Raw genomic sequence first — 8,838 nt, 5'->3', positions numbered from 1 at the left:
GTAGTTCTGCATTGAATGAAAAACTTGGGTCGCAGGTTCCTCAATAGTGCATTACAAGACATCTATCAATATTTGTGCATACCTCCAGCAATGTTAACTATGTTGAAGCACTTATTTTAACTGATATTATACATAATGTATTATACTCTTATAAGATGTATGTAGATATTTCATCTCCGGCCTTGTCCGGTATTGAACAATCAATAAATAAAGAACACAGAATTGTTGAATATAAAACACAGAATTTGTGTGATTATACTAAATGATTTACAAATAAACACCACTGCATATTTAACTGTTACACATGCTGATGTAACGCAAATGTTCCAACTTGGGATCAATAAAGTATATCTTATCTTAAGCTGATCGATGGCTACTGCCATATTTGCAAAATGTGCCTCTGAACCTTGACAAGTGCATGTTTCAGGCTTTTCAATTAATGTAATGTAATGTAATGTAATCAATTAACAACAGGGGTCACAAACATAAGACCAGCTGTTAAATAAAGCTCTTCTGACCTTAGCTGGCATGTGTGTATATATATTAATGCTGCCCATTATGGGCACAAGCAATTTTCACCCATTTATTAATTATATGTTTTAAATGTGAGTGTTTCCTATCCCCTAAACCTCCAGGGATGTACACAGTTTAATACTGGCAACTTCTTATTATGGGAAATACGAAAACGTATTTTAAAACTACAACTCCCAGTAGAGACGTGCCATAGATAGAGAACATGTTGCGAAACAGAATAGCCAGCATGTGTAGTTCTGGGGACGGGATGGGGGAGGGGGGGACGCGGTGGACCCGTTCAAATCCAGTTTTGGACAGTCTGCTGTGGTTCCATCCCATTTCAAGTGCTGTTCGAGGCTCGGCGTAACCCTCGGAGCACACTCTCCAATCAGAGAGCTTGAGGACTATCACGGGGTTTGTCAAACAGAGCACATGGTGTAGTCCAAACGATAGCTGGGGATTCTGGGTAGTGTAGTGTCTTCTGTCATCATTTACTCCGAAAAAATATTTGTTTCTCCGAATCGAAGGGGAAAAATACAAAAGCATTGCACACAATTTAAACCAATCAATGTTGTGTAATTAACAAGGATAATCTGTTTTTTTTTAGTCGATGAGTAGTGCAGATATCACTGTAAAATCAATCGACAGTAAGGGGAATACTTACTTCCGGGTGTACAATTCTCCGTTATCCAATGAGAATGGACGCTCACATTGCCTTTAAGGGCGGTCGACACAAACGAACGCCGTGCTTCCATGAGCGTCCATAGAAGCATATGGACATCCCGGAAAGCTGAAAATGGACGCTAAGGGCCCCCCCCTTGCGTTGAAAATGGACGCTAAGGCCCCCCCCCCTTGCGTTGGAAAAAGCCGACAGGGGACTTGACATAACGTCAACATAGGCCGACCTGGGAGTGAGGATGTGTTGGATTTACACACACAGCAGCCTAAAGAACTATCGGTCCCTGGAGGCACACAACTTTTTTACAAGTGGCTTTGTTGGAGTTGTGCTCCATCATAAACTACCTTCATCGGATACCTATACCTGTTCCGATGTGATGTAAAGCCATCCTGGAGGGTGACAGAGAAGCCGCACCAGACGTGGGTAGCAGTTAAGGGAGAGGGTACCATCGTCGCTGCCCACTGCAACTGCATGGCAGGGTACGTTTGTGAAAGCGTTCATTTGTTTGTGCGTGGGTGCCATAAATACGTCCGAATATATCAAAATGTTCCAAAAGAAACGTCACCAGACAGGGCAGTATTATGTAAAATCTTAGGCCCAATATCTTTAGTGATCTAGAGCTAATGGATATTTTTTTCCTTCCTTTTCAGTCTTGGTGAAAGTTGTTCCCATGTGGTTGCTGTTCTTTTTTAATTAGAGGCTTGTGTCCGCATGGGGATCAACAAAGTGCCATGCACAAGCAAAGCCTGTGAGTGGAACAAGACGTGTGTTAAAAAGATTGAGCCTGCTCTTGTTGCAGAGACAACTTTTTACACAGAGGACAAGACGTCAAAAAAAAGGAAAAGGAAAGCCCCTACCCCAAACGCCTCTTTATCACAGCAGCAGCAGTTCCTCACTATGCTGGCTGACAGATCACCTGACTCTGTGGTATTAAATAGTTTCATGGGTTTTTTCAGGCCTTTTAAGAAGCCATGGTGTTTCAGCCAGCATGAGGTGACTGAGGAGGAGATCGAAAATGTGGAGAGAGCAACCATCCGTCAGGCATCCTGTGTGCAATGGCATCAAGAGCGGGTTGGTCGCATTCCAGGCTCCATAGCCCACCATGTCTTAACAGCTACAGAACATCCTAGCAAGTCACTGATCAACACCATATGTGAACAAAGGCACAGGCCAATAATGAAGCCCTGGATTCAGTGGGGGAGACACCATGAGCAAGATGTCATTGACACTTATCAATATGCTCTTGGAGCTGGGAGCCCCACAGCCAACCTGTCTTCCACCATTTACATCTGTGCCCCAGTAGATGCACCACATCAGAACCTGGTCGTCAGAAAGGCTGGCTTCCGCATCTGCCAAACTATGCCATACCTGGGGGTTTCATGTGATGGCTATGTTTCCTGTGACTGCTGTGGTGAGGGTATTATAGAGGCTAAGTGTCCTTACAGGTGGGGGCAAGACACCTCTACTGGGTACCAACAGTGGCTTGAGGACAAAAGAGGACATCTGGAAAGTCTGACGAGCTTAAAGAGAAGTCATGCATATTTCACTCAGGTATTTCAATATTTCACCTGCATATACCTGCACACCTCTAATAAGTCTGCAGCATTTTGTGCAATTATCCAAGATAATTATCCACAGATGGCATACTGTCTATAATGTAAATATTAGTGTTATGATGATTGCATTGCATTTGACAGGTCCAAAAGCAGATGTTTGTTACCAAACTGATGTATGCAGACTTCATCACTTGGACTCCTCAGACCTGCCTGATATTCAGAGTACAAAGAGATGAGGACTTCATCAGTGGTGCCATTAATGTGATGCAAACATTTTGGTCACAACACATACTACACAAACTTCGGGAGCTGAAAGATGCACAGGTAGGTGGTTGAATTTCCTATCAGTGTAAAAATGGCAACAAATAAGTCACTGTGACAGAGTTACATATGTATTTATACCAATTCATTTTGAAGCATATTATAGCTATTTCATTCAGTATCAACATACTGTAGACTACATGTACAAAATCAAATAACACAAAGCCTATACATTTATTTACAACATGAAAACATACATAGGCTACAAATAGAATGAATAATGGGCTGTACAATATTGTCTATACTTGTGACTTTGATACTAATCAGATAATAATTGTTGATATTGTTGATCAAATTGTTCTTGTGTTCTTTTCAAAGTGGGTGTACTCATTTATGATAAGCACTGTATATGTTTCTGCTAAGTAGGCAGAACACAATCCAGTCGAAAGCAGCACAGGGAGCGACCCATCAGGCAACACAAGTGGCAGCAGAGCGTCAGGCATCAGAGGCAGGGTGACAGGCATCAGAGGGAGGGTGACAGGCATCAGAGGGAGGGTGACAGGCATCAGAGGCAGAGCGTCAGGCATCAGAGGCAGGGTGACAGGCATCAGAGGCAGGGTGTCAGGCATCAGAGGCAGGGTGACAGGCAACAGAGGCAGGGTGTCAGGCATCAGAGGCAAAGCGTCAGGCATCAGAGGCAGGGTGACAGGCATCAGAGGCAGAGTGTCAGGCATCAGAGGCAGAGCGTCAGGCATCAGAGGCAGGGTGACAGGCATCAGAGGCAGGGTGTCAGGCATCAGAGGCAGGGTGTCAGGCATCAGAGGCAGGGTGTCAGGTATCAGAGGCAGGGTGTCAGGCATCAGAGGCAGAGTGTCAGGCATCAGAGGCAGGGTGACAGGCATCAGAGGCAGAGTGACAGGCATCAGAGGCAGGGTGACAGGCATCAGAGGCAGGGTGTCAGGCATCAGAGGCAGGGTGACAGATATCAGAGGCAGGGTGACAGGCATCAGAGGCAGGGTGTCAGGCATCAGAGGCAGAGCGTCAGGCATCAGAGGCAGAGTGACAGGCATCAGAGGCAGAGTGACAGGCATCAGAGGCAGAGTGACAGGCATCAGAGGCAGAGCGTCAGGCATCAGAGGCAGGGTGTCAGGCATCAGAGGCAGAGGGTCAGGCATCAGAGGCAGGGTGACAGGCATCAGAGGCAGAGTGACAGGCATCAGAGGCAGAGTGACAGGCATCAGAGGCAGAGCGTCAGGCATCAGAGGCAGGGTGTCAGGCATCAGAGGCAGGGTGACAGGCATCAGAGGCAGAGTGACAGGCATCAGAGGCAGAGCGTCAGGCATCAGAGGCAGGGTGACAGGCATCAGAGGCAGAGTGACAGGCATCAGAGGCAGAGTGACAGGCATCAGAGGCAGAGTGACAGGCATCAGAGGCAGAGCGTCAGGCATCAGAGGCAGGGTGTCAGGCATCAGAGGCAGGGTGACAGGCATCAGAGGCAGAGTGTCAGGCATCAGAGGCAGAGCGTCAGGCATCAGAGGCAGGGTGTCAGGCATCAGAGGCAGAGTGACAGGCATCAGAGGCAGAGTGACAGGCATCAGAGGCAGAGTGACAGGCATCAGAGGCAGAGTGACAGGCATCAGAGGCAGAGCGTCAGGCATCAGAGGCAGGGTGTCAGGCATCAGAGGCAGGGTGACAGGCAACAGAGGCAGAGTGTCAGGCATCAGAGGCAGAGCGTCAGGCATCAGAGGCAGGGTGTCAGGCATCAGCGGCAGGGTGACAGGCATCAGAGGCAGGGTGACAGGCATCAGAGGCAGAGCATCAGGCATCAGAGGCAGAGGGTCAGGCATCAGAGGCAGGGTGTCAGGCATCAGAGGCAGAGTGACAGGCATCAGAGGCAGAGTGACAGGCATCAGAGGCAGAGCGTCAGGCATCAGAGGCAGGGTGTCAGGCATCAGAGGCAGAGTGACAGGCATCAGAGGCAGAGGGTCAGGCATCAGAGGCAGGGTGACAGGCATCAGAGGCAGAGTGACAGGCATCAGAGGCAGAGTGACAGGCATCAGAGGCAGAGCGTCAGGCATCAGAGGCAGGGTGTCAGGCATCAGAGGCAGGGTGTCAGGCATCAGAGGCAGGGTGACAGGCAACAGAGGCAGGGTGACAGGCATCAGAGGCAGAGGGTCAGGCATCAGAGGCAGGGTGACAGGCATCAGAGGCAGAGCGTCAGGCATCAGAGGCAGGGTGACAGGCAACAGAGGCAGGGTGACAGGCATCAGAGGCAGAGGGTCAGGCATCAGAGGCAGGGTGTCAGGCATCAGAGGCAGAGTGACAGGCATCAGAGGCAGAGTGACAGGCATCAGAGGCAGGGTGTCAGGCATCAGAGGCAGGGTGACAGGCATCAGAGGCAGGGTGACAGGCATCAGAGGCAGGGTGACAGGCATCAGAGGCAGAGTGTCAGGCATCAGAGGCAGAGTGACAGGCATCAGAGGCAGAGTGACAGGCATCAGAGGCAGAGTGACAGGCATCAGAGGCAGAGTGACAGGCATCAGAGGCAGAGTGTCAGGCATCAGAGGCAGGGTGTCAGGCATCAGAGGCAGGGTGTCAGGCGACAGAGGCAGGGTGTCAGGCATCAGAGGCAGGGTGTCAGGCATCAGAGGCAGGGCGTCAGGCATCAGAGGCAGAGCGTCAGGCATTAGAGGCAGGGTGTCAGGCATGAGAGGCAGGGTGTCAGGCATCAGAGGCAGGGTGTCAGGCATCAGAGGCAGGGTGACCGGGTGTGCAGCAGCAGAGCAGCACTGAGATAAGTTCAGGGACCTGTGGAAAGACGAACAGGTGGTTTTGATTAGAAAGATCCATTATGTCTCAACTGAAACCTGCTAAATGGACCAATAGAAAGATCCATTATGTCTCAACTGAAACCTGCTAAATGGACCAATAGAAAGATCCATTATGTCTCAACTGAAACCTGCTAAATGGACCAATAGAAAGATCCATTATGTCTCAACTGAAACCTGCTAAATGGACCAATAGAAAGATCCATTATGTCTCAACTGAAACCTGCTAAATGGCACAATTGGAACAATAATGACTTCTTTATTGTATAAAAAAGTTGCACAAAATATTGTTCTCTGATGCTCATTATTAAATGACTGCACATTGATTTTGTTCTTACTCTCAGATTCTGTAACGGTTGTACATGACACTGCCAGACAAGTTCATTAGTGCTGCACAGACATGCACAATTCTATCAATCATGGCCTCTTCTCTCTTCTGTCTCTCATCCTGCAGTCTCTTTACCAGGCGCAGAGGAAGTGGGCCATCCAGAATGTGGTACCGGCTCTTCAGGGCACCAATGACTCTCTCTGCAGACCACATATCACATATTTGTTGTTAAAATGCTGTTTATCTACATTGTTATGTTTGAGGAGTAGCACAGTTGACCGTTATATCATATCGTCAGTGCATTGTGTCCTATAATTGGTGTTTCTTTTTCATGTTAAAGAGAAGAAAGATCCCTGTTAACTTCCTGTTATCTTGATATTGCACTAAATGTGAACAACAGTTCAATGTATTTAAATATAGAATAACATGTTTTTAAGATCAAATGTTATCATAAGACACCCTACAAAGTAGGGATTACACATGTACTCGTTGATGTGATTAATTGAATAACGTCTCAGCACTTGTTAACCCGGATCTGTACTGTTACAGTAATTAATTTAGTTAGGGAAATGTGAACCACGTCAGCGGCAAGTAGCAACAGTGATTTGATGATGCAGCACACTCTGAATACCAAAAACATTAACATTTACATACTGTATGAATCTGACTGCTGACTCTATACTTACCAATGTGAATTCTGATGTTCGAAGTCACACGAGAATTTGCAACATCTTCGGCTGACAGTTGTTTTCGGCCCCTCGTGAAAGACGGTGTGATGAGCTGTGCACCCAGAACAGCAAAGTCATCCTTCAAAGTCCCTGTCGGCTAAAATCTGAAATAAACATAACAAATACTTAAAAACACTACTTTACTTCAACAGCAACTCAAAAATGGTAACTATGGGTAAATAATAAATTCACAAATAAGACTTAAATTAGAAAAAAAAAAACAGTTCAATTGTTACCTGATCTCCTGCATGGTGGAACTTCTGAGATAAGAAGTCTGAGTTCCTTACAATATGCACATCTGAAGCCCTCCCTCCCCAGCCTTTGGAGGGATATGTGATTGAGCCAGATGGGTGACATGCAATGAAATACTTCACTGTTTCCAGTTTTTGTAGTTTGAGTAGGTGATAGCTCTGTGAGAAGAGACAGTCGTTAGTAATACTTATCTATAAATTGTGTACATATACACAGACAGCCAGGTAAGTATTACAAAAACCCGACACTTTATGCATGCTATCAAAAAGAAAAATATCTCACCTTGTTTTCAGCTTCTTTGAGTGTTCAATTCTGAACTCAAAGCAGTCGATAATTGCAGTCACTCTAGGGTACTGGAAGAGAACCTCTGCTGGTACTGTGCTTCTGATACACTCTCTATCAGGCCATTTAATCAAAAAAGAAATGTTGGCGTACATCAAATCCAACCATCGGGAGAATACATCCAGGAAAGTGCTATGTGCCAGGTCAAATATTCCACACATCATATCGGTTGAGGGGTTCTGCCGCAGTTTCACCAGAGTAATAAAGAGCTGGTCTTGTGTTGACATCTTGGATGTACCAGGTACCAGAGATGGGACCAAGTCATTGTTTTGCAAGTCCGAGTCAAGTCTCAAGTCTTTGCGCTCAAGTCCGAGTCAAGTCTCAAGTCATTGTTTTGCAAGTCCAAGTCAAGTCTCAAGTCAGGTTGGGCAAGTTCAAGTCAAGTCCAAGTCCTAAACTTTGACAAAACGAGTCATAAACAAGTCATTATGTGTTTTTCACCAAATGTAATGACATCGATCAACAGAATAATACTTAATAATCAAACTGCCCTTTATTAGTCACATTAATACTGTAATAATCCATTTTCTCTCTGCTGGTAAAGTAACGTGTGTTTTTCTAATTTAAGAGGGATCAGTAAGGTAAGGCTACCGTGACGGTTTGATTCAGAAAGAGTTTAATGTATAAGATCCCTGATGTTGAGGTAACCAGAATGTTTATTTCCACTGTGTACAACATGTTATAAGGGACCCACAATCTATCTTTATGCAAGGGATAATGTGCAGCGAGGCGGTCTCTATAAAGAACACCTGCATCTAGATCCCTCTGCATGTGGTACTTTAACTATATTTTGATGCTAATACTTTTGTACTTTTACTTGTAACATTTTGAATGCAGGACTTTTTATTGTACAGGGTTCCTGCAGGTTTCGCCAACTCAAATTTAAGACTTTTTAACACCTTTTTAAGACCACTTTGAATAGAATTTAAGACCTATTTCACGGCAATAAAGTATGAAGGAAAATGTATATAAAGAAGAAATACGTCCCATAATCACTTACAAAGTAAATGTATTCATGTTCAACATAAGAACAATGACTGAACACAACAGCGTAACAGTACAGAACTGTGTTAGCGTGTTAGACAAAAAGTGTGTATGTGTGTGCTTGAGTGCGTGTGTGTGTGTGTGTGTGTGTGTGTTAGGGCTGTGCAATTAATCATATTTTAATCGCAATTACGATTTTGGCCTGCCACAATTACGAAAACAACATAATCGGAAAAAACGATTATTTTGCTTTGCTAGGTTGTGACGGTACGGAAGAGGATTAGGGCCACATAAAAAAATGTTTTGTGAGGATTTGAAAAAAAAAAATTTTTTTTTTGTTCTGAGAAAATAGTCAGAATTCTGATTT

At 45.4% G+C, this 8,838-nt stretch overlaps 1 long non-coding RNA gene across 1 annotated transcript; it reads right to left on the bottom strand.

Annotated features, from left to right (window-relative positions):
• Positions 1 to 6,298: 6,298 nt before the first annotated feature.
• On the bottom strand, positions 6,299 to 7,717 carry LOC117558716. The gene is made up of 4 exons (XR_004570856.1): positions 7,428 to 7,717; positions 7,130 to 7,303; positions 6,852 to 6,997; positions 6,299 to 6,363 (listed from the first exon to the last, which is right to left on the bottom strand). It is a non-coding gene; the product is annotated as an uncharacterized LOC117558716 (long non-coding RNA).
• Between the last annotated feature and the right edge of the window lie 1,121 nt (positions 7,718 to 8,838).

The sequence above is a fragment of the Gymnodraco acuticeps genome, unplaced genomic scaffold (assembly GCF_902827175.1).
Source record: "Gymnodraco acuticeps unplaced genomic scaffold, fGymAcu1.1, whole genome shotgun sequence".
Taxonomy (NCBI): domain Eukaryota; kingdom Metazoa; phylum Chordata; class Actinopteri; order Perciformes; family Bathydraconidae; genus Gymnodraco; species Gymnodraco acuticeps.
This window is presented reverse-complemented; position numbering and strand designations above follow the sequence as displayed.